General features: G+C 39.1%; 1 non-coding gene across 1 annotated transcript; it reads left to right on the top strand.

Annotated features, from left to right (window-relative positions):
- The first annotated feature begins 13824 nt into the window (after positions 1 to 13824).
- On the top strand, positions 13825 to 13930 carry LOC122054487. Its single transcript, XR_006132790.1, has one exon. It is a non-coding gene; the product is annotated as a small nucleolar RNA R71 (small nucleolar RNA).
- The last annotated feature ends 12009 nt before the right edge of the window (positions 13931 to 25939 follow it).

The following is a 25939-nucleotide window of genomic DNA, read 5'->3' as shown; positions in this document are numbered from 1 at the left end:
AACAAGAACATTCTATTATGGCAAATAGACCACTAAAGGATTATGCAACACCTTAAGCTAGGGGTTTTCGATCTAGTATTTTAAGGCCTTCAGTTGAAGCAAACAATTTTGAGATCAAACCTGCAATTATATCTATGGTGCAGCAGAATCAGTTTGGTAGAGGACTGCATGAAGACCCGAACCAACACTTAGAGGTCTTCTATGAGATATGCGTGACAATGAAGATGAATGGTGTTCCTTCAAAGGTAGTGCGCCTTCTATTATTTGGGTTCTATTTGAGAGATAGAGCCAAGCAATGGCTTAATTCTTTGGCTCCAAATAGCATCACCACATGGGAGCAATGCGAGCAACAATTCCTTGATAAATTCTATCGTCCAAGTAAATCAGCTCATATGAGGAATCTTATTGCAAGCTTCAAGCAAGCAGACCCTGAATCTTTATTTGAATCTTGGGATAGATATAATAGTATGCTCAGACAATGCCCGCACCATGGTTTGGAAAGGTGGTTAGTGCTACATACATTTTATAACGACATTAATTATCATACAAAAATATCCCTTGATTCAGCTGCTAGAGGGGCACTTATGAACAAGAGTTTGGATGAAGCCGAGGAGATAATTGAGAGCGTAGCACAAAACCACCATCAATGGGCTAATGAAAGAAGTGGTGGCTATTCTTGTATGAACCCAACAGCAAAAGCATCAGGAAAATTTGATGTTGATGCAGTGACTTTATTGGCTGCAAAACTGAATGCTCTTACAAAAAAGTTTGAGAATATGTGAGCTAGCTCAAGTACGGTCAATGCCATTGTTTCTTGTTGTGAAGTATGTGGATGTTCTGAACATTCAAATGACTCATGTCCATTGGGGGCTATCACTGCACAAATCAATCAATTAGAGCAATGTGATGTAATCATGGGTTTCAATCAAAGGCACAACAACCCATACTCAAATACCTAAAACCCTGGATGGAAGAGTCATCCTAATTTCTCTTACAGAAATAGCCAAGATCAAGGACCATCCATGGGGGCAAGGCCTAATTTTCAATCTGGGCAATAAAACTTTCAACAACAATCTTCTCAAGGCTTTCCTACATCTAATATTGAAAAGATGTTTGAAGAAATTATGTCCACTCAGAATGAAATAAAACATGACATTTTAAAGCTCACTCAAAGAATGGATAATTCTGATAGACATCAAAAGATCTTGGAAAGTCAGATTGCCCAACTAGCTTCCTCATCTTCTAAAGCACTAGGACAATTACCTGGCAAGCCTGATGTCAATTCTATGGAGCACTGCAATAGAATTGAGCTTAGGATCGGACGGACCTTGGGAGATCCCCAAGTGACTGCTCCAAAAGGGATGCACACTGAAGAAGAGCTCTCTCCTTCAACACCAAATCAGATTCAAGTTGATGAGGAGAGTACCACTAAGGTTGAAGAGACTATTCCACTCCACCATCAAAGTATAGCAGTCCCTTTTCCTCAAAGACTTATTATGTTAAAGAAGGATGAAGAGTTTGGCAAATTCTTGGAGAAGGTAAAAGAAATATGTGTTGAAGTACCACTCATTGATGCAATCCTTCAAATGCCCAAGTTTGCCAAATTCCTGAAGGACATCATGTCGAATAAGAGAAGGAAAGGAGACATAGAGACTATTGCACTTACAGAGGAATGCAGCGCTCTTTTTGAAAAGAACACTTCCCCAAAGTTGAAAGACCCTGGAAGCTTTTATATTCCTTGCAATATAGGAACTGAATTTATTAAGAAAGCTTTTTGTTATTTGGGGGCAAGTGTTAGCCTCATTCCTTATTCTATTTGTAATAAATTAGGTCTCAAAAACTTTAAACTTACTACCATGGCACTACAACTTGCTGATCACTCTTGCAGGTACCCTATGGGTATCGTTGAGGATGTGACGGTAGAAGTAGGTGGAAGTATAATTCCCACCGATTTTGTTGTGTTAGACATGGAGGAGGACCCAAAAATCCCTATCATATTGGGAAGATCATTCCTTGCTACAGCAGGAGCTATTATTGATGTTAAAAATCATAAACTTTCTTTGGTGATTGGTAAGAAATGGTTGGAATATGATTTATCTAAAGCCTCTAACCATGTCTCTTCTCTCTTAAATGCTTGTAGCAGGGCAAGCATTTACAAACTGGAGGAATGGAATTTCCATTCTCATGGGAGGCCACCAAACGAAGAAAATAATGTGGTGGAAGATGTTGGGAGGAGACCTCCCAACAAAAGTGACAAATATGTATGCCCTCCAAGGGCAAGGAAAAGAGAGGAGTAATCAAGATTGGTCGAGCTAAAGACCTTAAACAAGCGCTTCTTGAGAGGTAACCCAAGGGTTCTTTTTAGTTAGATTCATTCCATGTTGTTGTTGTTCATTAGTAGTGTTTTTACTTTGCTTTTTTGCTTTGTTTTTAGATTGTAATTTCACTTCCATGAGCTGGCCATGACTTCTTTATGGGCATGGAAGTGTTGGAAGAGCTAGAAAAGAGGAGAAGGATCAATTGGAGCAAAATAGAGCATGGTCGTGTGTTGTACACGAGCAAGCTTATGGTGCAGAGAAGGGAGAAGCTTGGGCCGTGTCTACATGACACGACCGTGTGGAGTCTCCAGAGAAGAAAAGGTGCATGGCCGTGTCCCAGACATGGCCGTGTGAAGAATCTAAAGGAGGAAAAATTTTCGGCCGTGTCTCATGCACGGTCGTGTGAAGAATCTAGAGGAGGACAACTTCTTGGTCGTGTCTAACACACGACCGTGTGAAGGAACCAGCGTGGAAGCATGCACTGGCCGTGTCATCTGACACGACCGTGTGCTGATTCCAGAGAAGGTGACTGATAAGGCTGTGTCCCAGACATGGCCGTGCAAAGATACCCGAGAAGGAGAAGGCAGAGGTCGTGTAGATCTACACGGCCCGTGTGGAGAAACTTATTCAGGTCGTGTCTCCTATACACAGCCAGATCCAAGCTGTGTCCCCCACACACCCACCTCATCTCAACACCCTATTCTCTCCAAAATTCCTCTCTTCTTCAACCTTTCTCCTAAACCTTTTCAGATCTAAACCTAAAACCCTTTCTTCTCCACAAACTTCACCTAGATCTAGATTCTACTCTTCTCCTAGATCCAAGATCTCCACTTTCATAACTCTAAGATCTATTTCCTCAAGATCAAGTTCCTCCAACCCTAAATAGTACCCTTCTCCACTCTAGCTTGACAATATATCCAACCTATTGAAGAGACTTCACAAGGGTGGTGGTGGATCTAGTGGTGGAGACAAAGGAAAGGAACCATCCAGAGACAAAGGGAAACAACCAGTGCAAGGCAAAGGAAAGAGGACCTCACACAACGAAGGTAATGACAACGAATTCAATATCATATTTAGAAATGATGATCAAATTACTAGATTTGCAATTCTTGTCAATAGAAAGATTTTTTGTACTAGGTATATGGACCCAACCGTTTTAGATATGATGAGAATTAGGGATGATATAAATTGGATGATTGGGTTCTTAGATTGGAGTGATATGTTGTACACACATCTACCTACTTATCCTCGCCTTGTTTTGGAGTTTCTAAGCTCACTAGATGTCCATTTTACCAATGAAGATGATTTTATTGGCAAGATAACTTTTAGGTTGATGAATCAGGATTTTCAATGGACATTTAGTGACTTTAACACTTGTTTTGGATTGTCTTCCAATAGCTCTCAAAGGTTTGATTCTAGGTTTAATTGGAATCATTTTTAGAATTCAATCACCGGATTAGATCACCCTTATGAGCCCTCTAGAGCCAAGGCTTCTCACATGCAAAACTCTGTTTTTAGATATCTACATAGAATCATGAGCAAAACTATTTTTGGTAGGGGGGAAAGTGATGGAGTCATAAAAAAAGTAGAACTTTATTCTCTATAGGCTATGCTACATAAGGTTGATTTTGATTCCGGTTTTCATTTTTTGCAAACATTAGTGAGAACTACGAGGGCGTCTTCGGGATCAATAGTTCTTGGTGGGTTGATTACTCAAGTAGCAATTAACTTGGAACTTGATTTAGATGGGTTGGAGGTTATTCATGGCAATGATATAATCGACATGGATGCATGTCTTGCCATGAAAATGATTATTTAGGATGAGAACAGTTTCGCATTTCCTAGGAGGAATGGTTTTCCTCTACCTCTTCCTTATCCCGAACGAACTTCCATTCGTAACCCAGCTAATTGGGTAATCACTGATGTAGACCCCGAGAATGTCCCCTCCATATTCGGAGACACAGAGCCACACATTGAGCCCTCGACATCTAGATACCCGCAGCCCTGCGGACATCCGGATCCTGCTAGGCACTCTTTTGCCTATGGTACGGGTTCCTCCAGATTTGACTTTTCTGATTTTCGTACTCTAGAATCGCTTCATGAGAAGCATGATGCCCAACGAAGAATGTTGGAAGGTCGCTTCTCTTTATCAGATAATCAATTTAGAGAAGTACAAGAGCACTTTCAATCCACGAGGAATTTTCAAGGTCAAGTGGCTGAATTTATCCAGAATTATGATACGGATAAAGCTAGAATGAGAGATTTTATGCAAAGCATGAGTGCCACTAGCCAACAAGTAGATGCTTTGTTTGAGTATCATATAATCTTGAGTGAAACTCCAGGTTTCCCTAGTTTTTCCATTGGCCAACCACGTCGTAGGCATCCTTTTCCTCGTCCTCCTCCACCCCCACCTCCTCCACCATATTGATTTCATCGGGACGATGAAAAGTTTAAGTCTGGGGGGTGTCGAGCCTGATTTTTCTTTTTGCATTCTAGTTTTCAGTTTTTGACTTGTTTTCTGCATGTTAGTTGTTTTTGCTCTGCATTTTATTTTGAGTGTCTTGCTTGGATTGTTTGTTTTGATAGTCATTTGACTATCTTTTGAAATTCTGGTGGCATACATCTTGAGAACATCAAAACTTCATTTATATGCTTCCTTGTATTCAAGATTAAATGTTAGCACGTTCATTATCTAGATTCATGATGCTCAAATGATGTTAGTGGTATGCTTAATGTACCTCTTTTCTCTATCTTGGGTAGCATGACATAAGCTAAGTATCATATGAAGATGAGTTTTAGCTTTGGCTTGACCTTAAGAATCTTATCTTCACTTCACTATGCATGATGCTTGAATGGCTGATATCATTGAAATAGTCATGATTCATCTTGTTTGTTTAGTACTTGGTTTCCATGGTGATTTCTCAAACTTCATTTTGGTTACTGGATGAGGCTCAACTCATGTAAGCTGATTTAGAAAAATCAAAATATCCCAACATTTGTGCCAAAAGTACATTTGTGAATAAGATTTGCACAATGCAAATACTTATGAAAAAAAGTGTGGAAAAAAGTGAATAAGGGATATAAAAAATAGTTGTCGTGAGTGGAATCTAGTAAGTCACCCCTTTGAGACCGAGTTAGGTTACTGGGGAAATGACTGCTTAGCTTCTCTTGAGATTGAGCACACCTTTGAGACCTTGGGTTGATTGAGAAATATGAACCAAGTGTGTGGCAAGTAAGTGCCTATCACTGGTTACTTGTGTATAACTGGAAACACTAGGAATTCAAACTTGATGACGACTTGACTAGAACATAGATTGAAACTTGAAGAGTTTTGAGTTGTTTTTGCACTATGCACAGGGTACTTATGCTTGAGCCAAACTTAACTTGTTTTCATGACCAAGCTTACTAATGAAACTTTTTGATAGAGTTAGGAGAATGTATTAGGGATATGAGAGCATTGTAGAGCATATGAATTTAGATTGCAGCATTTTGCTTGAGTACAAGCAAAGGTTTAAGTCTGGGGGTGAGATGCACGTAGATTGTATACACTTGTTAGCATGTTTTGACGCACATTCACATACTTTGAGCATGCTTGATCTATGCATTTTCGTACTTCCATCTTTCCTTTTTAGCATATTTATTCTCTTTGTTCGGAGATCTGCTTTTGTGTATTTTTTGTACGCAGGAGTCGAATTTGGTGAAGGATACGTGTTCGAGGCCAAATCTGCTAGCAAAGCGATGGAGGAAGCCATGATACCTGAATCCCACACGACCCTGCCATGGGGGTTTGCTTAGGTCGTGTGGAGATGAGAGGTCGTGTAGCTGCAGCAGAGAAGGAAGATGGCTTGGCCGTGTGAACCTCACACGGCCGTGCCAAGCTTTGGAGCCCAATGAAGCCTAGGCCGTGTACACCACACAACCATTTCAGTTTTCCAGAGACCAGAGAAGCCTCTCCTATCTGTGCTACATGGTCGTGTGAGGTTTCCAGTGAGCAAGAGAGTTCTGGCCGTGTGCACCACACGGTCGTGCCGGGTTTCCAGATGCGAAGGCAGTACAGGTCATGTAGATCTACATGGCCGTGCAAGGGGATCATTGGTAGAGGTACCTCACACGACCGTGTGAAGTTGGCAAAGAAGAGAATGGAGCAGGTCGTGTGAACCTCACACGGTCATGCTTCATGGCCGTGTGGCGCCCAAACCCCTCTTCTATATAAGGCTTCCTTCATGAATTGAAAGGGGATCTTCTCCCCTTTGGGAGAAAGGAAGATTTGGGTGATTCCTTCCATTCTTGGGAGGATTTCTTGGTGATCTAAGGGAAGATCTTCACCGATTCGACTTCGGGAACGTGGATTAGATCCGAAGACCGTCTTCATCATAGATAAGCATTCTTTCTTTCCTTTTCTTGGATTGGAATCAAGAATGCTTGTAATCTTTATATTTTCGGATTTCTTTCTTTGATTTATGGAGTAGATATCTTGTTCTAAGATGGAGGGAGTATTTGTAAGGATTTCTTGATGTAAACTCTTGTGGATATACTAATTTCCTATTTATATGATTTTGTCCTGTTTTATATCTCTTTGATCATGTGTGGAATGTTGTGATTGTGCCTAATTACCATGCTTGATTGAGAGTTTGGATATCTTATGGATCTTGTAGAGGTAATTCTTCATTCGATTTTTTGAGAGATCTTTATGACAGGAACATGCCTGTGTAAGGACGTTTGAGGGATTATCTTGAAGGGGAAATTAGGTATTTCAAGAGGGTAGGTGTTACGCTCCGCAAGTGTACGGAAATGTCGCAAGTAATATAAAAGATTATCGTATCCACAGGGACTGGAATAAGCACTAGAAATGCCTCAATGCGAATTAGCTAAACAACTATCCAATCATTTCAAAAGCAAAGTAAAGGTAAACAAATCTAGTCTTAAATATCAACAAACAAGAGTCTAGTGTTTTGGGTTATGATAAAGGGAGATTCTAGGAGTTTCGGTTTCTTTGTAAGATTTCTTGAATGTAAATGGTTCACCAATCCTTATTCCTCAATTTTCAACATGTAGAAAGTTGCCGGTTCCCTCTTGCAATAGACAACCGGCTAAGGACTGAGAAATGTATCTAAATAGGACTAATTAGACATGAACTTACGCTGTCCTTACACAGAAGCGCACCTATTACTATGCCTTCCTCGGATATCAACATAGAAGCCCACAACTTATTAACCTATAAAGATACAAGAAGCTAATCATAGAATCCATCCTACTTTCTTGAATATTCCTTTTTCCTCTTCAAGATTATCTCTCAAACGTCCTTACACGGGCTTGCACCTGTCACGTGGATCCCTCGGATGATCGAGTGAGAGTTTATCTTTACCAAGTCCATAAGAAATCCAAACAATCAATCAAGAATGAGAATTAAGCACAAACCACCATCAATCATTCAAGATCTAATTGATACAAGCAAGATAATGTCATTGAAACAAGAAAATAGCAAATCCATTAGAGATTACATCAATCCATCATACAAATACTCCCTTAATCCTAGAATACAAGATCTACTCCATGAATCGAGGAAGAAAACCCGAAGAAATAGAGTTTACAAGCATTCCTTGAATCCCCAATCCAAGAAAACAAGAAGAGGGGGAAAGAGAAAACTTATCTACGAAGAAGCCTTGTCTTCGGATCCAATCCTCGCTCCGGAAGATCTCCCTTAGAATCACCCAGAAATCCTCCCAAGAATGGGAGGAAACCACCAAATCTTGCTTTCTCCCAAAGGGGGAGAGATCCCCTTTCAATTCATGAAGAAGGGTTTAAATAGAGGAGGGAATCGGGCGCCACACGGCCCTGTGACACGGCTGTGTGAGATTCACACGGCCATGTCTAGTTCCCTCTCTGCCAAAACTGCACGGCCGTGTGACTCCACACGGCCAGAACCCTTCTGCTCTCTGGAAATGCTACACGGCCGTGTGGTGCACACGGCCACAGCCTGCTTAGTCTCTGGAAATGCTACACGGCCGCAGCTTGCTTGGTCTCTGGAAATCTCACACGGCCGTGTAGATCCACACGGCCCTGTAAGGCTTCTACTCTGGTTGGCTTCAAATCTTGACACGGCCGTGCGAGGTTCACACGGCCATGTCATCTTCCTCTTCTGTTGGTGCCAAACTCCACAAGGCCCGAGCTCCATACCAGTGAAGGGCCGTGTGAGGTACACGGCCCGGTGCTTTCTCCCTTCGTTTCCTCCAATGCATGCCCAAAGATGTAGATTCTTCACCAAATCGACTCCTGTGTACAGAAAATGCACAAAAAGTAGATTTCCGAACCAAAAGAGTAAATATGCTAAAAGGAAAGCTGGAAGTATAAAAATGCATAGATCAAGCATGCTCAAAGTATGTAAATGTGCGTAAAAACATGCATAAAAGAGTATATAATCTACGCACATCACACCCCCAGACTTAAACCTTTACTTGTCCTCAAGCAAAATGCTGCAGTCTAAATTCATATGTTCTACAACACATTCATAAAACCCAGTGCACTTTTCTAACTCTATCAAAAAGTTTCATTAACAAGCTTGATCATGGAAACAAGTAAAGTATGGTTCAAGCATAAGAATCTTGTGCGCAGTGTAAAAGTAACTCAACACCCTTCAAGTTTCAATCCATGTCCTAGTCAAGTCGTCATCAAATTTGAATTCCTAATGTTTCCAGTGAAAGACAAGTAACCAGTGATAGGCACTTACTCACCATTCACTTGGTTCATATTTCTCAACTAACCCAAGGTCTCAAAGGTGTGCTCAATCTCAAGGGAAGCTAAGCAGTCATTTCCCCAGTAACCTAACTCGGTCTCAAAGGGGTGACTTGCTAGATTCCACTCATGACAACTGTTTTTTATATCCCTTATTTATTTATTTTTTTATAAGTGTTTGCATTGTGCAAAACTTATTCACAAATGTACTTTTAGCACACATGTTGGGATATTTTGATTTTTCCAAATGAGCTTTAATGATTTGAGCCTCATCCAGTAACCAAAATGAAAGTCGAGAAATCACCATGGAAACCAAGTACTAAGCAAACAAGATGAATCATGACTATTTCAATGACATCAACTATTCAAGCATCAAGCACAAGTGTAGTGAAGATAAAATCCTTAAGGTTGAACCAAAACTAAAACTCATCACCATAAGATTCTTAGCTTATTAATGCTTCCCAAGATAGAAAAAAGAACTACACAAAGTTTACTAGTAGCATCATGCAAACATCATGAATCGAGACAATAATCGTGCTAACATTTCACTTGAATCCAAGAAAGCATATAAGTGAAGATTTGATGTTCTCAAAATTTTTTTTTTTTGCCATGATTATTTCAAAAACAAGCAAAATAAAGCAACAAGCAAAGAAAATAAGAACCAACATGAAAAACTACTCAAAAACTAAAAACTGAAAACCAAACTAAACAATACATGACACCCCCCCAGACTTAAACTTTTCATCGTCCCGATGAAATCAGTATGGTGGAGGAGGTGGAGGTGGACGAGGGAAAGGAGGTCTACGACGTGGTTGGCCAATAGGAAAACTAGGAAAACCTGGAATCTCACCCAAGGATCTATGATACTCATATAAAGCATCAACTTGTTGGCTAGTAAGCGTCATACTCTGCATAAAATCTCTCATCCTAGCCTGATCAGTATCATAATCCTGCACAAACTCAGCCACTTGACCTTGAAAATTCCTCGTAAACTGAAAATGATTTTGTACCTCCCTAAACTGATCATCAGATAAAGAGAAGCGCCCCTCCAACATTTTTCGTTGGGAATCTTGCTTCTCATGAAGTGATTCTAGAGACGTACGAAAATCTGAAAAATCAAACCTAGAAGATCCCGTGCCATATGCAAAAGAATGCCTAGCAGGCTCCATAAAACTAGAAGGCTGCGTATGTCCAGATGACGAGGGTTCATTATGTGGCTCAGTGTCTCCAGGTATAGAAGGGTTATCCTCAAAATCTAACTCAGAAATTACCCAATTAGCCCGGTTACGAATAGTAGTTCGTTCAGGAAAAGGAAGGGGTAAAGGAGAACCATTCCTCCTAGGAAACGCGAAACCATTCTCATCCCGAACGATCATTTTCATAGCAAGACATGTATCAATGTCAATCATGTCATTACCATGAATTATTTCCAACCCATCAACATCAAGATTTAAATTACAAGCTATTCGGGTAATCAAACCACCAAAAACAATTGATCCCGATGATGCCCTAGCTGATCTCAATAAGGTTTGAACAAAATGAAAACCAGAGTCAAATTCAACCTTATAAAGCATAGCCCATAAAGCATAAAGCTCTATCTTCTTAACCACCCCATCACTCTCTCCCCTACCAAAAATAGTTTTACTCATGACTCTATGTAGATACCTAAAGATGGGGTTTTGCATATGGGAGGCCTTAGCTCTTGAAGGCTCATAAGGTTGATCTAACCCAGTTATTGCATTCCAAAAATGATTCCAATTAAACCTTGGATCAAACCTACGAGGGCTACCGGTGGTTATTCCAAAACAAGAATTAAAGTCACTAAATGCCCATAGAAATTCTTGATTCATTAATCTAAAAGAGATTTTTCCAAAATAATCATCTTCATTAGTAAAATGGGCATCCAATGAACTTAAAAATTCCAAAACAAGACGAGGATATGTAGGCAAATGTGTGTACATAATATCACTCCAATCTAAAAACCCAATCATCAAATCTACATCTTCCCTAATTCCAAGCATATCAAGAACAGTTGGGTCCATATATCTAGTACACACTATCTTTCTATTGACAAGAATTGCAAATCTAGTTACTTGATCATCATTTCTGAACACAATATTGAATTCAATGTCATTACCTTCGTTGCGTGAAGTCCTTTTGCCTTTGCCCTTCACTGGTTGTTTTCCTTTGTCTCTTGATGGCTCCTTCTCTTTGTCTCCACTAGATCCTCCACCCCCTTTGCAAAGTCTCTTCAAAATATTGGACATCTTGATGAGTTTAGATAGGGGAAGAATTATCTAGAGTTGTGGAACTTCAAAGAACAAAACTTCAAAGAACAAAAGATCTTAGGTTAGGAGAACAAAAGTCCAAGTCTTAGAGAGGAGGAGAATCGGATCTAAAAGATCTTGAGAGATTAGAGAGGAGTTTTTAAGAAATTGGGAGAGAAAGATATGTTTTGGAGAGTTGGGGGTGTGCGGAACACGGCCAAGATCTGGCCGTGTGAGGTAGGAGGTAGACTTTAATAGTTCTCCTGCACGGGCCGTGTAGATCCACACGGCCTCCCCATCTTTCCTCTCGGGATTCTTTGCACGGGCCGTGTAGATCCACACGGCCTCCCCCTCTTCCTTCTCTGGATTCCTCGCACGGCCGTGTCTGGGACACGGCCTCTCCATCTTTCCTCTCGGGATTCTTTGCACGGTCGTGTCTATGACACGGCCTATACCTTTTTCTCCTCGGGAGATCCCACACGGCCGTGTCTGGATGACACGGCCCAAACACCTCCCTTCTCTGCACCCTCTGCCTGGCCGTGTCTAGCACACGACCTGACTCCGTTTTGCACCCAACCTGAAAACAAAATCAAAAGAATGCATCAAACTAAAAGAAATTACAATACAAATCAAAACTAACTAAAAGAACCCTTGGGTTGCCTCCCAAGAAGCGCTTGTTTAAGGTCTTTAGCTCGACCAAACTTAATCATTCGCTCCTTTTCCTCGCCCTTGGAGGACAGATATACTTTTCATTTCTGTTGGGAGATCTTCTCCCAACATCTTCCACCACATTGTCTTCTTCATTTGGTGGCCTTCTATGAGGATGGAAATTCCATTCCTCAAGTTTATAAATGCTTGTCCTGCTATAAGCATTTAAAAGAGACGAGACATGGTTAGAGATATTAGATAAATCATATTCCAACTTTTCCTTACCAATTACCAAAGAAAGCTTATGATTTTTGACATCAATTATAGCTCCAGCTGTAGCAAGGAAAGGTCTTCCTAATATGATAGGAATCCTAGGGTCCTCTTCCATGTCCAACACAACAAAATCTGTGGGAATAACATTCCCATCCACCTCTACCGGCACATCCTCTATAATACCCAAAGGGTACATGCAGGAATGATCGGCAAGTTGAAGTGCCATAGTAGTAAGTTTAATGTTTTTGAGACCTAATTTATTACAAATTGAATAGGGAATGAGGCTAACACTCGCCCCCAAATCACAAAAAGCTTTTTCAAAAAATTCTTTTCCTATGTTGCAAGGAATATAAAAGCTCCCTGGGTCCTTCAGTTTTGGAGAAGTGTTCCTCTCAAAAATAGCACTACATTCCTCACTAAGCGCAATGGTCTCGACCTCTCCTCTTCTTCTCTTATTTCACATGAGATCCTTCAGAAATTTGGCAAATCTAGGCATTTGTAGAATAGCATCAATAAGAGGTACCTCTACACAAATCTCCTTAACCTTTTCTAGAAACTTGCCAAATTCTTCATCCTTCTTAAGCATTGTAAGTCTCTGAGGAAAAGGGACAGCTTTGCTCTGATGGTTTAGTGGAAGAGTCTCTTCAACCTCAATGGTACTCTCCTCATTAGCTTGAATCTGATTTGGTATAGGAGGAGGGAGCTCTTCTTCTTTTTGTGTCCCTTTTGAAGCAGTCACTTGGGAGTCTCCCAAGGTCCGTCCGCTCCTAAGCTCAATCCTATTGCAATGCTCCATAGGATTCACATCAGGTTTTCCTGGAAGTTGTCCTGGTGCTCTGGATGATGAGGAAGCTAGTTGGGCAATTTGACTATCCTGAATCTTTTGATGCTTTTCAGAATTATCCATTCTCTGAATGAGCTTTGCTATATCTTGCTTCATTTCATTCTGAGTTGAGATAATTTCTTCAAGCATCTTTTCAACATTTGACTTTGGTAAGCCTTGAGAAGGTAGATGTTGAAAATTTTGTTGCCCAGCTTGAAAATTTGGTCTTGCCCCCATAGATGGTCCTTGATCTTGATTATTTCTGTAAGAAAAATTTGGATGACTCTTCCATCCAGGGTTATAAGTATTTGAGTATGGGTTGTTCTGCCTTTGATTGTAACTCATGATTGCATCACATTGTTCAAGTTGATTGATTTGTGCAGTGATAGCTCCCAATGGACATGAGTCATTTGAATGCTCTGAACTCCCACATACTTCACAAGATGTACTCATAGCATTGACCATATTAACACTAGTCCCCATATTCTCAAATTTCTTTGTAAGAGCGTCCAATTTTGAAGACAAAAGAGTGACTGCATCTACATCAAACTTCCCTGATGCTTTAATTGTTGGGTTTACAGAGGAATGGCCACCACTTCTTTCATTTGCCCATTGATGATGATTTTGTGCTACACTTTCAATGATTTCTTCGGCTTCATCTAAGCTTTTATTCATAAGTGCCCCTCCAGCAGCTGAATCAAGGGACACTTTGGTATGATAATTGATACCATTGTAAAAAATGTGCAACACTAACCATCTTTCCAACCCATGATGTGGGCATTGTCTTAGCATACTATTATATCTATCCCATGCTTCAAAAAGAGATTCTGAGTCAGTTTGCTTGAAGCTTGCAATTAAATTCCTCATATGAGCTGTTTTGCTTGGTGGATAGAACTTATCAAGAAACTATTGCTCACACTGCTCCCAAGTGGTGATGCTATTAGGGGCCAAAGAATTCAGCCATTGCTTTGCCCTATCCCTTAAAGAAAACCCAAATAATAATAATCTAACTGCATCTGAAGGAACTCCATTCATTTTCATGGTACCACATATTTCATAAAAGACCTCTAAGTGTTGATTAGGGTCCTCATGAGGTCCTCCACCAAATTGGTTCTGCTGCACCATAGATATAATTGCGGGTTTGATCTCAAAGTTATTAGCTTCCACTGAAGGTCTTGAAATACTAGATCGAAAACCTCTCGCATAGGGTGCTGCATAATCCTTAAGTGGTCTATTTGCCATATTCAAATGTTCCTGTTCTTCAATTTGCCTTTGCAGAATTCTTCTTTTATGGAAAGTTCTATCAATCTCAAGGTCAAAAGGAAAGAATTCCCCTGCAAAGTTAGATCTTCGCATACACAAGAACAAGATAGCAAATAGCAATTCGACACAAAAAGAAAAATAGAAGAATCAAAAATGCAGAATTGAATTTGTATAAAAAAAAATTAACAAGAAGTGAAAGTTATACAAGAAACTAAAAAAAAACAGAAATCTAATGATTAGTTACAACTATGCAATATGAAAGGAAAACAAATGTTATGTTTAGTCTAACTCAATTGATAATTCCTAATGTTATAGCGTAGTCCCCGGCAACGGCGCCAAAAACTTGTTACGCTCCGCAAGTGTACGGAAATGTCGCAAGTAATATAAAAGATTATCGTATCCACAGGGACTGGAATAAGCACTAGAAATGCCTCAATGCGAATTAGCTAAACAACTATCCAATCATTTCAAAAGCAAAGTAACGGTAAACAAATTTAGTCTTAAAGATCAACAAACAAGAGTCTAGTGTTTTGGGTTATGATAAAGGGAGATTCTAGGAGTTTCGGTTTCTTTGTAAGATTTCTTGAATGTAAATGGTTCACCAATCCTTATTCCTCAATTTCCAAACATGTGGAAAGTTGCCGGTTCCCTCTTGCAATAGACAACCGGCTAAGGACTGAGAAATGTATCTAAATAGGACTAATTAGACATGAACTTACACTGTCCTTACACAGAAGCGCACCTATTACTATGCCTTCCTCGGATATCAACATAGAAGCCCACAACTTATTAACCTATAAAGATACAAGAAGCTAATCATAGAATCCATCCTACTTTCTTGAATATTCCTATTTCCTCTTCAAGATTATCTCACAAACGTCCTTACACGGGCTTGCACCTGTCACGTGGATCCCTCGGATGATCGAGTGAGAGCTTATCTTTACCAAGTCCATAAGAAATCCAAACAATCAATCAAGAATGAGAATTAAGCACAAACCACCATCAATCATTCAAGATCTAATTGATACAAGCAAGATAATGTCATTGAAACAAGAAAATGGAAAATCCATTAGAGATTACATCAATCCATCATACAAATACTCCCTTAATCCTAGAATACAAGATCTACTCCATGAATCGAGGAAGAAAACCTGAAGAAATAGAGTTTACAAGCATTCCTTGAATCCCCAATCCAAGAAAACAAGAAGAGGGGGAAAGAGAAAACTTATCAACGAAGAAGCCTTGTCTTCGGATCCAATCCTCGCTCCGGAGTCGAAATCATCGAGATCTCCCTTAGAATCGCCCAGAAATCCTCCCAAGAATGGGAGGAAACCACCAAATCTTGCTTTCTCCCAAAGGGGGAGAGATCCCCTTTCAATTCATGAAGAAGGGTTTAAATAGAGGAGGGAATCGGGCGCCACACGGCCTCGTGACACGGCCGTGTGAGATTCACACGGCCATGTCCAGTTCCCTCTCTCAAGCGCAGTAGACTCCACACGGCCGAACCCTTCGCCTCGAATGCTACACGGTGTGGTGCACACGCCACACCGCTTAGTCTCTGGAAATGCTACGGCCGTGTGGTGCACCGCAGCCTGCTTGGTCTCGAAATCTCACCGCCCTGTAAGGCTTCTGCTCTGGTTGGCTTCAAATCTTGACACGGCCGTGCGAGATTCACACGGCCATGTCATCTTCCTCTTCTGTTGGTGCCAAACTCCACACGGCCCGAGCTCCATACCAGTGCAGGGCCGTGTGAGGTACACGGCCCGGTGCTTTCTCCCTTCGTTTCCTCCAATGCATGCCCAAAGATGTAGATTCTTCACCAAATCGACTCCTGTGTACAGAAAATGCACAAAAAGCAGATCTCCGAACCAAAAGAGTAAATATGCTAAAAGGAAAGCTGGAAGTATAAAAATGCATAGATCAAGCATGCTCAAAGTATGTAAATGTGCGTAAAAACATGCATAAAAGAGTATATAATCTACGCACATCAGTAGGATAGATTTATGCATTAATCTTTGTATCTTGATGGGTTAAGGAGCGATGGATTCTTATGTTGATTTTCTGAGGGACGCACGTGACAGGCAAGCCCATGTTTGGACAACATAGATTCATTCCTAATTGATCAATCTAGGTATGGATTTCAGTCCTCGTTCGGTTCTCTATTGCAAGAGAGAACCGACAACTCTCTACAAATGATGGACAATTAAGAAAAAGGATTTGGTAGATCATTTACATTGAACAACCTTAGAAAGAAACCAAAACTCCTAGAATATCCCTTATCATTGCCTTTATTCTTGTTGCCTATTCTTTCATTCTTTTATTTACTTTTCATAATTACACTTAGACTTTTGCAATTCATTGATTTATTGTCTAGCTAATTCGCGTTGAGATATTCTTAGTGCTTATTCGAGTCCCTATGGATACGATAATCTTTTATATTACTTGCGATATTTTCGTACACTTGCGGAGGTCAACAGATATTATCCACCTACTTGTCTGGCCAGAAGTACCATAGCCTCTCACACCGACCCGCAGAGGAGATGAGACCGACTGCAGTATCCTGCCCGTTCGACCAGTGGGGCATGGATATAGTGGGTCCCTTCTCCATGGAAAACAAAAATTCCTGCTCATCGCAGTAGACTACTCCAAATGGGTCAAGGCCAAGCCGCTCGTGAGAATAACTGAGCAGATGGTTAAGAAATTCATCTGGCAACACATCATATGTCAGTTCGAAATCCTGCGTCGGCTAGTCTCTGACAACGGAAGACAGTTCGCCGGACAACATCTTAGAGAATGGTGCGAGGGGTATGGGATTCAGCAGGCCTTCACCTTTTGGTTGATACTTCGAATATCATACCGGTTCCCTTGTACAAAAATTTTGAACAAGTCTTGAACCATTCCTAACAACCTATTATGTTCTTTAGAAATTAAATTAGGAATAGCAAATGGAACTTAACATTGTTGATTTCAAATTTAACTTATCTGTTCTTAGAGGTTTAGACTTGGATCACAAATGATACTTAACATTATTGATACAAATCCACCCAAGTTACAAATTCAATTAAATATTAATTTCAGAGATATCCTTCCACGTTAAACATGGCGAGGCACTAGGCCTTCTTAGGTATGGGAGCATCCACAACTTCCAAGACAAAGCCTTTCAACGAAATTTAATATTTAATTACGTTATAGTAACTCTAGGTTTAACCAAAAGGAACAATCAAAACACAAGATCGGGAAAAAAACAAAAGAACACAAACTTGAATCACAAATTCAAAACCTAGAATCATATGCCTCTTGTGTTTGGTATTTCAATGTAACGACCCAAATTTCCTCATTAGGAGTTCTAAAAGTTTTTAAAAATATTTAGAAATGCTATAGAAAAATTCTAGAGATTTTTAGAAATTTTTAGAGTATTTTTATGCAATTTTTGGAGTTCATTTGGTATTCTTACCAAGAGGAAGAAGTTTAAGATAAAATAAAAATAAAAATTTGTTGAAGCCGGGTTTTGAACCCAAGACCCCGGACCCGAATCCGGACTTAGCCAACCAACTGGCCTGGAAACGTTTTGTTAATCATATATGGAACAAATAGTATTTAAAGAATAGTTGGTAACAGAAAATAATTAGAAGAGGAGAAAAAAGGGTGTTCGGCAGGATTCGAACCCGTGACTTCAATCACGAGCCAAGCCGTGGCTAACCAAGTGTGCTGCGGATGTTTTGTAAACAAATTTACAATGACTAGGTCTTAAGCCATAACTGAATTAGAAAATACCTAAGTTATAAGAAGGGATTATTTTCCTCTCTCGTGACCTAACCTTTCCACTCTCCTCCTCCCTTCTGCGCGCGACGGCGTTTCGGCTCGAGGAAGACGAAGCCGACGGAGCTAGGGCTCAACTCCGGCAGTCAGCCAAGGCGAGGCTCCGTGGGTTCTTCACAGATTCGAGCTCCCCTCGGCGAGGAGAGCGCGTGGACAGAGGAGTTGTTGGGATTTCGAGCTCGCCGAAAGCCCTAGAAGCCTCCTTCTCGGTTGTAAGTCCAAGAAACCCAAGATATAGGAAAGGAAAAGATATAGAAAGGAAGGCGACAAGGTGGCGTGGATGGTGTGTGATGTTTGGACTATGGAGTACACTAAGAGATTGAACCAGAATTTATTTAGAATGTTTTGGTTTAAGTGTTTAACGTATTTAGAACTTGTGCATGTTATTATTTGGTTTGTTTTGTTGTGTATTCGTTAGAGTTGATTTTTCCTTGGTATTGTGCTTCTTTTTGATATATAAACTGCATGGTTGATTGATATGTGTCCCAGCCGCTTGTGGCTGTGTATATTATGTCATGTATTGTTGAATAAGGTCACCGGTACAGGGGAGACTCTGCCGAAATTTTTCGGTAGGGTTTCCATGTGCTTTTTAATCATACCGGTTAAGTAGAGTTAGTAGATAGGTAACGGTCATCCTTAGAGAGTAGTAGTAGTAAGAAGGGTGGTTGTTACAGTTGGTATCAGAGCAGTTCCCATTCTCCAGCATCACACATCAGCACCATCCTTGCCGTCTTCAGGTAAGAAAGTATTTAATTTTTTTTTATGCTTTCTTTATTATTTGCAGTATAGAGTATCTGCTTATATGTGCTTAGAAAAGAATAAAATTCATGTTTTAATTTTCTATGTTTTGATACATATGCTTAGAAAGAATAGAGACAATTTTAGTTTTGTTTCTCTTATATTCATATATATATAAGTATGTTTAGAAAGGATAGAGAAGATGTCAAGTCTTCCAAAGACCACTAATGGTTACGATGCGAAATGAATACTAGAGGACCGAGAAGTTATGAGATTAAGAAACAAAGATGTACCACTAGTAAAGGATAGTATAAGACAGAAATATCCAGAATTATGCTAAGTTCGAGAACGAACTTTTTATAAGGTATGGGGGATTCTAACGACCCAAATTTCCTCATTAGGAGTTCTAAAAGTTCTTAAAAATATTTAGAAATACTATAGAAAAATTTTAGAGATTTTTAGAAATTTTTAGAGTATTTTTATGTAATTTTTGGAGTTCATTTGGTATTCTTACCAAGAGGAAGAAGTTTAAGATAAAAAAAAATAAAAATTTGTTGAAGCCGGGTTTTGAACCCAAGACCTCGGACCCGAATCCGGACTTAGCCAACCAACTGGCCTGGAAACGTTTTGTTAATCATATATGGAACAAATAGTATTTAAAGAATAGTTGGTAACAGAAAATAATTAGAAGAGGAGAAAAAAGGGTGTTCGGCAGGATTCGAACCCGTGACTTCAATCACGAGCCAAGCCGTGGCTAACCAAGTGTGCTGCGGATGTTTTGTAAACAAATTTACAATGACTAGGTCTTAAGCCATAACTGAATTAGAAAATACCTAAGTTATAAGAAGGGATTATTTTCCTCTCCCGTGACCTAACCTTTCCCCTCTCCTCCTCCCTTCTGCGTGTGACGACGTTTCGGCTCGAGGAAGATGAAGCCGACGGAGCTAGGGCTCGACTCCGACGGTCGGCCAAGGCGAGGCTCCGTGGGTTCTTCACAGATTCGTGCTCCCCTCAGCGAGGAGAGCACGTGGACAGAGGAGTTGTCGGGATTTCGAGCGCTCCAAAAGCCCTAGAAGCCTCCTTCTCGGTTGTAAGTCCAAGAAACCCAAGATATAGGAAAGGAAAAGATATAGCAAGGAAGGCGACAAGGTGGCGCGGATGGTGTGTGATGTTTGGACTATGGAGTAGACTAAGAGATTGAACCATAATTTATTTAGAATGTTTTGGTTTAAGTGTTTAACGTATTTAGAACTTGTGCATGTTATTATTTGGTTTGTTTTGTCGTGTATTCGTTAGAGTTGATTTTTCCTTGGTATTGTACTTCTTTTTGATATATAAACTGCGTGGTTGATTGATATGTGTCCCAGCCACTTGTGGCTGTGTATATTATGTCATGTATTGTTGAATAAGGTCACCGGTACAGGGAAGACTCTGCCGAAATTTTTCGGTAGGGTTTCCATGTGATTTTTAATCATACCGGTTAAGTAGAGTTAGTAGATAAGTAACGGTTATCCTTAGAGAGTAGTAGTAGTAAGAAGGGTGGTTGTTACATTCAAAATCTATACAAAGAAAACTAGTATGATGCGGAATAAAATTACTAGTTATACCTTTCTTTGTAAGCAACAACCTCTTGATCTTCTATCGTATTCCTCTTTTTATCTCGGATGTCGTATCGGTGACGATCTACCGAGATGAGAACCACCCAAGCTTCCTTCTTCTCCAAACTAGTTTCGGCCACCACAAGAACTCCAAGAGAAGATGAGGTTCGGCAACCACCAAGCTCCAAGGGATGCTAAGAAACAAGACCTCCTATCTCTCTTTCTTCCTTTAGCAAGATCCGACCACCAACCAAGCTCCTTGAGATGAAGATGCCGCCGGCCAAAGAAGAATAAGAAGAGAGGGAGAGGAAGAGAGGACCAACCACACCACCAAGGAATAGAAGAGAGGAATATTAAAATATGTGTTGTGAGGTGAGGCACCTCTACCCTCTCTTTTATATTCCTTGATCTTGGCAAATAAGGAAAGTTTAATAAATAAAATTTCCTTATATTCCTTGCTAATGTTTAAGAAGGAAAATTTAATTAAAATTTCCTTCTCAAACCTCTAATGGTCGACCACCTTTAATCCTCTAAACAAGGAAAGTTTTAATCACAAAATTAAAACTTCCTAATTTGTTTCCAGAAATTTTAAAATGAAAATTTCCTTTTTGAAAATTCCCTTTATGGTTGGTCATAAAAGGAAACTTTTATAAATTAAAATCTCTCTATTAAAACCTGTGGATCATTTACAAAACGGAGAGTTTTCTCTAAAATTAAAATCTTCCTTTCAATTTACAAATAAGGAAAGATATCAAATCTTTTATTAATCTTTTGTAGAAACTATAAAAGGAAAGATTTAATTTTAAAACTCTGTTTTAAATCATGAGGATGGTTACAAAAAAAGAAAGTTTTATCAAAAATTAAAATCTTCCATTTAACTACAAATAAGGAAAGATATCAAACCTTTCACTTAATCTTTTGTAGAAAACTATAAAAGGAAAGATTTAAATTTTAAACTCTCTTTTAAAACCATGGCTTCCACATAAGAAAGATTTTAAAAAATAAAATCCCTTTAATTTTATTGTGGCCGGCCACCTAAGCTTGGGTTCAAGCTAGGGTCGACCACCTAATGAAACCAATTCACCTTGGTTTGGCCGACCCTAGCTTGGGTTCCAAGTTAGGCTTAGCCGACCACCTTAAGGTGGGTAAGAAAGTGGGTATGAGTGGGTATAATACTTTATAAATAGGAGGTTACGATAGGGGCCGAGAGGAGGAATTGGTTTTGGTCTCCCAATGAAATTAAGCTTCCCGTGTTCGCCCCGAACACCCAACTTAATTTCATCAATAATAATTCATACCACTAAAGAATTATTATTGAACTACCACACCAATCCCAAATTATATTTTGGGCTCATACTTATCATGAGTGTGTTAGTCTCCCTGTGTTTAAGATATAGAATGTCCACTAATTAAATAAGTAACTGACAACTCAATTAATATCTAGCTCCAAGAGTAGTACCACTCAACCTTATCGTCATGTCAGACTAAATCCACCTGCAGGGTTTACATGGCAATCCTTTTGAGCTCCTCTTGGAGACACCATTGTAACACCCACGAATTTCTTAAGCTAAGTATGTGAAGATTTTCTCTTAGAATAAAGGAAGATAAGATGGAACCAAAAATATATATATAAAAAAAAGAGTTGGTCAAGGATTGAACCTTGAACCTTCTTAAGCTAAGGATTATGGAATTACCACTAGACCATCATGAGTAATTGTTGAATAGAGAATGGGAATTGTAGATAAATATAAAACCATGATTAAGAGAAGGAAGGAAGAAAACATCAAGTAGCTTTCTTCCTTTTCTCTTGATTAAGAAACAAGACAAATTGTCTTTTCCTTCCTCACTCTTTTCCATTTTCATGGAGATTCAAGAGGGAATGAGAGGAGAGGAAGTAAGGGGATGAATGAAGACATTTTCTTCATCATTAAGGGGATAAAGGATGAGTTAAGAAGAGGGGAAAGCAAGTTTCTTTTTGCTTCTTACTCCCACCTAGCATAAAAGGAAAAACAAAGAAGGGATTTCATTTTTTCTTCCCTTCCCTCACCATTGCCGTGACCTAGAGTATCCCCTCTCTTTTCTGAAAAATCCAACTAGGTTTTCTCCCTAAGAAAACCAAACAACAAGAAGGAATCCTCAAAGATCTACCTCTCACAAGCAAGAGAAGCAAAAGGAGCACTAGGAGGAGAAACTCTCTTCTTTCTCTTCACAAGGGGTATCTTCTTTTAGGGAAAAGACCAAACAAAAGGAGGTGAGTATCCCCTCACCTGTGGTACAAGTTGTTATATGATTTTTGTTCAAGTTTAGATGGATCAACAACCTAAAATTTCCTTTAGAAATTTCGGCCATGACACTTGTAAGGTTTATGGAAGTTCAAAACCAAAACCAACATGTTTAAGTTTTTTTTTCTCGTGATATACTATGAATATGACTTTGATATTTCATGCTTGTATGTGGCTTGGAGTTAGGTAATACCCTACCTTAGGGTTCGGACATGAAAAGATTTAAAACCCTAGGGAAGCTAAATTTAAAAACTAATATGTCTATGATCTCTTCTATGATGTTATATGAACATTGTCTTGATGTTTCTACTTGTATGTTGCTTAGAACTAGTAGGACCCTACCACAAGGTTTCGGCCATGAAGGGATTAAATACCTTAAGGAGGCTCAACCTCAAATCTAGCTTGCTTATGTTTTACCTTATGAAAAGATATGAAAATAACATAGAGCACTTAAGATTAATGTTGCTTAGGGTTAGGTATTCACATGATAAACTTTCGGCCAACATGAAATGTAAGGCTTAGGCAAGCCTAAATTCAACCCTAACATGTTTATGTTTCTCTCCATGATATGCTATGAAATTCATAAGGTACTCACATGTTTGTAAATTATAGAAGAGGTATCAAGTATGAAGTTTCCCATAATATGTTATGAATGTTCTCTTGATGTTTTATACTTGTATGTTGCTTAGAACTAGTAGGACCCTACCACAAGGTTTCGGCCATGAAGGGATTAAATACCTTAAGGAGGCTCAACCTCAAATCTAGCTTGCTTATGTTTTACCTTATGAAAAGATATGAAGATAACATAATGCACTTGAGATTTCATGTTGCTTAGGGTTATGTTTTCACATGATGAACATTCGGCCAACATGAAATGTAGGGCTTAGGCAAGCCTAAATTCAACCCTAACATGTTTATGTTCCTCTCCATGATATGCTATGAAATTTGTAGGGTACTCACATGCTTAGAACCTATGTTTTGTGGCATTCGGCCACCTATATTTTGTGGACTTAGGAAGCTTGAACTTTAACCTAATATGCTCATGTGATTGCCTATGATAAATGCATGAAAAATTGATTAGGGTTCACATGTTTACATGCTATTTGTAACCAAGTTTGGACCTTGTATGTTTCGGCCAAGGTGGGTTTAAAAACCTAGGAAGCATAGAACCTAAATCAAATATGCTTATGATGTTCCTTATGTTAAATGTTATAGAATTGAATGTGGGTTCATATGCTTGTATGATTTCATGAAACCTAAATGAGCCTATGCATGTTTCGGCCACCCTTAGTGGGTTGAGAATTTAGACTAAGTTATGACTCAATATGTACTTCCCTTGCCATGATGTGAATTAGGAGAAGTTAACTTGTGATCCATGCATGATTATGTTTTCTTTTTTCCTTCCATGATATATTATATTGCTCGTTTAAGTATGCTTATGAACCATGCATGAGAATGATACCTAAAATGGCTATGTGCCCAAATATGATGGCTATGTGCCAAAGACAAGTATGATGGCTATGTGCCCATTTATGCATACCTTATAAATGACATGAATGTGATATGCTATAAATGACATGAATAAGATATGCTATGAATGACACGAATATGTTATGAAATGATAGAGATATGATATGACATGTATTTTACTTTGAATGACTTGTACCAAAAGGGTGGGCTCCTTATGCGCCCCTAGGTCGAATTACGGGCCTAGTAAAGGGTGGGCTCCTTACGTGCCCCTAGGCCGAGCTACGGGCCTAGTTTCCTAGTAGGTTCAAGACTAGCTACCTTGGGTCTACTTAGGATGCGCGCATTATGTATGTATGTGGTACTAAGCCGGGCCCCTTTCATGTTGAGATTATTTTCAAGTACTATATGATATTATTTTAAGACATCTCACACATGACATAACCCATGTTTTGAAAGGCATATTGCACATGACATTACTCATGTTTTAAAGGCCATCTTGCATCCATGCTTACGATATGATATGAAACAATGCTTACAGATATGCTATGATATGATGCTTTGATGTTATGAAAAGAAATGTCATGATGATTTCACTTATGCTCTGATGTACCTCTTATGCTATGATATGATCTATACCATGATATGATGAGTTCTTATGCTATGATATGATCTATACCATGATATAATGATTTCTTATGCTATGATATGATCTCTACCATGATGTGATGATTACCTAAGCTATGATATGATTTATGCCATGATATGAGGTTACTTATACTATGATAAGATTTATGCCATAATATGTTGTTTACTTTACATTATGATATTATTGAGATTCATGCCATGATATGATATGTTTCTAATTATGTGGTGATATGAGCGTCATTTATTCTAGAATGTATGATATGATGATGTTGCATGATATGCCGATTTTTGTAAGTAGGAAAGGATCTCACTAAGCCTTGAGTGCTTACAGATACTTTTCCTTGTACCACAGATAAAGGTAAAGAATGGATAAACTAGAGGAGCAGCAGGAAGGGGCAAGAGATGTGTGATGGTGACTTGGCTAAAGAAATAAAATTACCTGCTTAAGTGAACTTATGAATAATATGTTATGTTATGTTGATGTCTTTCATGATTCCGTATGCATGTGTTAGAAATGAAGAATATGACTAATTAAGTTGAACTATGTTATTTCATGCTCATATGCTTAGTATGATTTTATAAAAAATATATATATGCTTCCGCTGTATGTATGTTTATGTACGCTAAGTCCAAAAAAAAAAATAGAGAAGTAACCCTGCCCTCACTAGGCAGGAGTGAGTGGAAAAAGGGGCGGGCGTCACAACCATCAACCTAGATTACTAGGACACAGTTTCCTTCTATAATCAACAACACACACTATAAATAATATTATTTCCCAACTTATCGGGCCTATTGATTTATCGAACTAAATCACACCCTTTGATAAGTCAAAGAAATAAATACTTGATATATGTGCTTGTTATTATATTAGGATTAAGAGCACACACTTCCATAATAACAAAGGTCTTGTTCTTTTATGCAGTCAGTATAAAAAGAACTTACCTTAAATGGTCTTGCTCAATACACTCAGAGTGTACTAGTGTAATTTTATAGTTAAGATAAACTAATACCAAATTACACTATGACTATTCCAATGGTTTGTTCCTTTCCATCTTAGTCGTGA

This window comes from Zingiber officinale, chromosome 3A (genome assembly GCF_018446385.1).
Source record: "Zingiber officinale cultivar Zhangliang chromosome 3A, Zo_v1.1, whole genome shotgun sequence".
NCBI lineage: Eukaryota > Viridiplantae > Streptophyta > Magnoliopsida > Zingiberales > Zingiberaceae > Zingiber > Zingiber officinale.
Note: the sequence above shows the minus strand (reverse complement) of the source record. Positions and strands in the feature narration are given on the sequence as shown.